The sequence below is a fragment of the Mustelus asterias genome, chromosome 7, assembly GCF_964213995.1.
Source record: "Mustelus asterias chromosome 7, sMusAst1.hap1.1, whole genome shotgun sequence".
NCBI lineage: Eukaryota > Metazoa > Chordata > Chondrichthyes > Carcharhiniformes > Triakidae > Mustelus > Mustelus asterias.
Genome location: NC_135807.1, coordinates 53,959,757 through 53,966,372, shown reverse-complemented (window position 1 = coordinate 53,966,372; position 6,616 = coordinate 53,959,757). Strand labels below are relative to the sequence as shown.

Sequence of the window (6,616 nt, the reverse complement as noted above, 5' to 3'; positions counted from 1 at the left end):
GGTATCATTCAGGTGAACCTTTTTATATTCCAGCATCCTTGAGATAAACACCAACCTCCTATTCATCTTCTTGATTACATTTGAACCTCTGCACCACTACTGAGTGATTTATGCAGAAGGACAGCTAAATCCCTTTGTTCCTGCGCAATTCCTAATTTCTCATCAACTATTACGATTTCTCTTTCTTGGAACCAAAATGAATGATCTCACACTCCCCCACATTGAACTCCATCTGCCACAGTTTCACCCACTCATTTTATCTGTTTATCCGACTTTGTAAATTCCTGCTTCTATCTATACAATTTACTGTGCCTCATAACTTTGTGTCATCTGCAAACTTGGATTTACAACTTCCTTCGTTTATTCTAAGCCAGCGATATATATGATGAGCAGCTGAGGCCCAGAAAATATCAGTCTGGAGCACCAGTACCACATCCTGTCAATCAGAGATTTATTCCCTGGTGTCCCTCTCCTACCTCCCAACCAACTGCATGTCACAAAGTTACATCCAATTTTGAGTATTTCCATTTTTGCCAATAATGGTTCGTGTGCAATCTGATCGAATGCTTTATGGAAGTCCACATAGGCAATAGTCCAAGATACTCCTCTATCCACCAGGCCAGTGACTTCTTTAAACAATTCAACTAGGTGTACACGTTCAAGTGCTCAGCACTCTCTCACTGAAAAAAGATTTCAGTAACTTCCCCGCAACTGACGTTAACCTGGCCTGTCTTCAGTTATTTGGTTTCCAGTAGACCCATAGAATCTTGCAAGGTGTGGCAATTATTGTCGGATTTGGACTCCGCTTCACGTTTTTCACCCAACACCAGCGCTCCACATTCCTGGTTTGGACTTCCAAACTAGAAATCCAGCACGTACCTGTTCTGGGAGTCATTCTACGTAGGGCTGCATGGTCAGGGCGATGCCAAATCATGCCTCCTTTTTTACAGCAAGAACTGCCATTTTTTGTTAAGCCCACATTCACTAACACAGTAAAAAGCTCTGGAACATTTAAATGGCTTTTCATTGTGTTAGTGAATGAATATGAATGAGATAAATCAGCAGAGTGGTAGAGTGTTAGCTGGGTCATAGGTAGAAGGCTAGTAGGTGGTAAGATGGGTAGAGTAAGAGGGTAATAGGGTGGGTACACTGTCAGCAGGGTAGGGTGACAGGGTGATGGGTGGCAGTGTGATGGACGGCAAGGTGATTTAGTGGTAAGCTGGGTAGAGTAGCAGTCTGGGTAAGGTAGCAGGGTGGGTAGGGCGCCAATGGGCTAAGGTGGTGGCTGGGTAGTGTGATTGGCTGATATGGTCAGGTCAGGCTCGGTGGAGGGAATTGGAGGGTGGGGAGGAGGGGCTCCCTCTGTGCTTCATCTGGGATAGGTCTGGGTGCAAGCATCCAGAGACTGGAAGATCCTGGCCTAGATATTCAGCTGGGTCAAAATTAAAAATTGAAGTTTAGTTAGATAAATCTGTACACCCAGTTACCCATAGGCTTGAATTCCTTAGTGCTGTTTGTCCAGATAGAATCACTGCACCTACAAGGGTATAGAAACTTAGAAAGAGAAATTTAGATTATGGATAAAAAATCACATATCCAAATATGCTGATGACACAAAGATTATAAGTAATGAAAATGAAAACACAACATTACAAAGGGATCTTGATAGATTGTGAATGGGTAAAACTGTGGCAAACGGATTGTAATGTAGGCAACTTTCTACAGTTAGAAACAGTGGTGGTTCAAATACATGGACTATTAAAATGGCATGAACAGGTACAGAAAATAATCAATACAAGACTAATGAAATTTTGGTGTTTATGTTTAAAGGGAAGTGGGTAACGTCATGTTTCAGCTATACACAACTGAAGGATTGTAAGCAACTCTGGGCACCATAGCTGAGCCTTTCAGAGAGTGCAGATCAGATTTACAAGATTAATACTTGGACAAAAATGGATTAAATTACAAACAGAAATGACACAACCTAAGATTATAATCACTGGAATTTAGAAAGTTGAGAGGTCATTTGACTAAACCTTTGAAGATGTTAAGAGAACAGATATAGAGAGAAACCATTTTCACTGGGAGGGGAGTTGAGGGCTAGGGGTTGAATCACAAAATCAGAGTCACACCTTGCAGGAATGAAATTAGGAAATACTTTGACACACAAAAAGTGGTAGATGTTTGGTCTCCCTTCCACAAACTGCAATTGAGGCAAGATTAATTGTTACATATAAAACTGAGATTGATAGATTTTTCTTCACCAAAGGTATTAAGCATTATGGGCAAAGGCCATGGAGTTTGGGCACAGATAAGCCAATAACATAAAAAGAGGCAGAACAGTAAATGGCAGAACAGACTCATGGGGATAAATATTTTTATGTTCTTTTGGCAATACAACATTCAAGACCTTTTTGTTCTATGAAGCAGATTTAAGGCTGGCTCCAAGGAAACAAGGCAGATCCTAAGTAATCTCACCCAATGAGGAGTGGGCGCACGACAGTTAAAGTCACATAACCACCAGGTTCACCAGAACAAGACATTGGTATGTAGAAGATATATCTAAAGTGCCTAGATAGATATTGGGGTGGGGAAATCAAGAAGGAAAATGAGACAAGGAAATACACAATAAATGGTCGGATGCTGAGAATTGTTGAGGCACAGACGGACTTTGTCCAGAGTCCTGAAGTTAACAGGACAGATAGACAAGGTATTTAAAGAAATATACAGGATACTTTCCTTTATGAGAAGAGGCATGGATATAAGATACCAGCAAAGGTGTCCAGAGTAAGAGTACCACTATGTGGCACTATGTGTGAACTATTGAAAACTGCGCAGCAGAGAGAAATGCAGGTGCAGGTTGCTAAGAAGAACATTGAAGAGGAAGAAGCGGACATAGAATGTGAAGGCAGGATGACATCACCAGACCAGCCATGTATATTGCTCCCAGTGATGCCCAAACAACTGGAACGTCAGCTAATTTTAGCTTACCAATGTCAGGGGAAACAATGTTATGCTGTATGAGAAGTGAGTGCTGATTGATTGGCAAGTGGACTTTGATTGGTAGGGGCATTGCCATTCACCAGGGAATGGCGATTGAAAGTTAACTGCCAAGCATTGTTTGAAAATTTAAACCAGGCAGTTTGACTCTTATTGGTCCCCGAGGAATGAACAAGTGAATAGTTATAACTTATTTTGTTTCGCTGAACCAGGCGCAATGTGTGTATGTGTCCTTCTGGTCTGCAAAGAACAGGGCCTTGTGTATATTATGTGAAGCTTCCAATACATGCAAATGTACCATGCTGCGAGCCCAACTGGCAATCTTAAATTGGTTTTCAGTGTAAGTTTTAGCACACCATGCATTATTTAGCAAACATTATCCAATTACAGAATCTCATCTAATTTTTGACATTGTGTTTTGAGTTTTGCAAGCACGGGCTGGTTAGGTATGGTCTGAATGTTGCTCGTTGTGAACAGTGGAAAGGACATGCTATTTGATATGATTTGCCAGTCTTTGGGACACATGGCCTAAGATCCAGCATCACATTGGCACTGAAATTCATATCCACATTATTCATTTATGTGATAAGCATAACTTCTTTTTAAGTTAAAGTTAATTTATTAGTCACAGGTAGGTTTACATTAACCTACTTGAAGTTATTGTGAAAATCTACAATGAAGTTACTGTGAAAATCCCCTACTCGCCACAGCCCAGCGCCTGTTCAGGTACACTGAGGGATCATTTAGCATGGCCAATGCATCTAACCAGTGCATCTTTCAGACTGTGGGAGGAAGCCAGAGCACCCGGAGGAAACCCGTTCAGATAAGGTGAGAATGTGCATACTCCACACAGACAGTGACCCAAGCCGGGAATCGAACCCCAGTCCCTGGCGGTATGAGGCAGCATTGCTAACCACTGTGTCACTGTGCCGCTTGTGGTTTGAGGGCAGCATTCTGTTAGTGGTGAATGCCACATATCTTGCTGCTACTACTGGCATTGTAAAGTGATGAGCTGTTCCACAAGTTAGACATGGTTTTGAAGGAATCTGACCATGATGAGGCACCTGTCAATGAGTCTACTGAGGTCCCTTTGCCTGTAATACTAGCAGGTGAGTTGGTTGGCAAGCAGTCTTTCTGAGGGTGCACATCTGTGTAACCTCTTCAAGTCTAACATGGCAGATTTGATTTGGACTGCCAAGGTCATGACTTTTTCCAAGCTTAAATCATCATTGTCCATGATGATATGTTCCCTAATTCATGGAATTGAAGTTCTTTCAGTTAATTGTTCACAAATTAGTTCATTGGCTAGTGTGACAAATGTAGAAGCCAACTGCCACAAGGCCGCTTGTACTGTTTAATGGATTCACCATTTCGCTGGCATCTCTGGTGGAATGTATATCATTTGATAATCACACTTCACTTTGGCAGAAGTATTTTTCGAGAGCACTTACAACCATAACAAACATAGGCGTGTCTTCTGTGAACTGCTCAAATATTTGTTGACCTTCTGCTCTGAGAAAGTGTCCAAGTGAAAGGGGAAATGAATGGATTTGGTAGAAGGGGAAAAGATTTTAACACCCCTACATTAGAGTAAAATCACCTGCTTGTACCTCAAGGTCCTGACATTAGCAGAACTTGCCAGCAAGGTTGTTTTTTTAGAAAAACGTAGTTTCCTAGAAGATTACAAACAGGTTTTTGGGTGGAAGTTTAATTATAAACCTATGTAGGCAAGATCGTAATTTTAAAGCAATGTTCTGTGTATTGAATGACTATGTAACCAGTCTGTATCTGTGATTTCGAGCTGAGTTAATTCAGAGAGGAAGTTAATTCAGCCACAAGATGGCGCCTCCCTGAAGCAGACCACTCCCCGTGTATAGCTAAAATCAAACAACCTGAGACACAAATCAGTCATCAGTGAGCAGATGTTGTTGTCTCAAAAACCAGGCACTCCAGTGGAGGAGAGAGTGGAGAGCACTCCGCCCTCTCCTCCACCTTTCCTGTGTGATAAAGAAATACAGTAAGGAGTCTAACAACACCAGGTTAAAGTCCAACAGGTTGGCCTTTAACCTGGTTTTGTTAGACTCCTTACTGTGTTTACCCCAGTCCAACACCGGCATCTCCACATTATGATAAAGGAATGCCAGCATATGAGGTTAGCTATGACTTCTGCACCATCATGGCCCACAATCCTAACTTTGAGTACGTTTGCCCAGTTGAAGGAATAACGTACATTCGAGTCAAGTCATTGAAGCAGGATGTTGGTCAGAAGCATCTTAGATTCAAAGAATTAGCTTGGAAGGGGAAATAAGATTAATTTAATTTGAACTGCTGTGAGTTTATGTCCAAAAGAAATTCAAACTGTGCTAGAATTCAAAATGATTGTGTTTGAGTTTGAAATCAAGCTGTACATGTTTAGAATTGTGAAGGCCAGTTTGTTCCCAACATGTAAGATAAGCCTGAGTCTGGCAGCAATCCAATTTGAACTTTCCAAATATATGAGTTAAAACGAATTTTTGTTGAGATTCCGTTAACAACACATTTCAAAAGAGATTTATTTCAACTTTGATTCAGTAACAAATATTGGAAATTGAAAGTGGTTTAAGAAAGAGAAAGGATAAACAAAAGAAATGACATTTGAGCAAAATTGAAGAAAATAGAATAAAATAAAAAATTTTAAATTACATAAAGTGACAGAAGTGCATGCCGAGTTTTCTCCACCCACTCCATGCCCCTTTAGTTTCTGCAGAAAAGTTAACCCTTTCAGGAGACACACAGCTTTTGTTTTGAATGTAACCTATGATTGAAAGTATTAACTCATTGGGTTCTTGGCCAGAATCAAATGGATTGTTTTTGTGTTTTTTTAAAACAGGTGATGATGGTTCCCTCCAGTTCCAAGTGAAGGCAGCAGTTTTGAGAATTAAAGCACAGAATAAAAGATTTTACCTTTCAGATAACCACTGAGGCAGAAGTCAGTTCACCAGAATCCCTTCATTTACAATTCCAACAGCAGTACATAGAGTGCTATCAGTCAGCAGTCTACTTTTGGGAGTGCCAGAGGAACTGACACTCCTGGTTAAATACAAGGAAAAGGCTCCCTGAATGGCCCATCAATTGACTCCCTAATCAGGAACATCTTTTAGTGGACTCCCTAATCAGGGACATCTTTTAGTGGACTCCCTAATTAGAGATATCTTTTCCTGAAAGATAATATGTTTGTAACACCGAGCTTTGTGCAAAATTCAGCAACCAACTGAAATCATATAGATTTCCCTCACCCTTTTTGAGAAAGTTTAATGAATGTTTCTGCCCAGTTTCGAACCGGGGACCTTTCACGCGTTAGGCGAACGTGATAACCACTACACTACAGAAACAAATACTCTCTAATCAGGGAGCTCATACTCCAATAGGCCAACCTCAATGACCTGACTGAAGTCATTACAACCACCAAGCCTGCTTTTGAAATTGGAATTGATAAATAGCTGGACATGAGTTGCTATTTCAAACATTTAAAATATAATTTACCTGATGTTTAAGAAAAAGAACAAACAAGCAAAATTTGTTAATGCCTGGAATCAAATAGAAATGTTTGATTTCTGTTTTAAAGATATATTGATAA

The 6,616-nt window shown here is 40.5% G+C and overlaps 1 non-coding gene across 1 annotated transcript; it reads right to left on the bottom strand.

Annotated features, from left to right (window-relative positions):
• Window positions 1-6,298: 6,298 nt before the first annotated feature.
• On the bottom strand, window positions 6,299-6,371 carry trnav-aac (transfer RNA valine (anticodon AAC)). Its single transcript has one exon. It is a non-coding gene; the product is annotated as a tRNA-Val (tRNA).
• Between the last annotated feature and the right edge of the window lie 245 nt (window positions 6,372-6,616).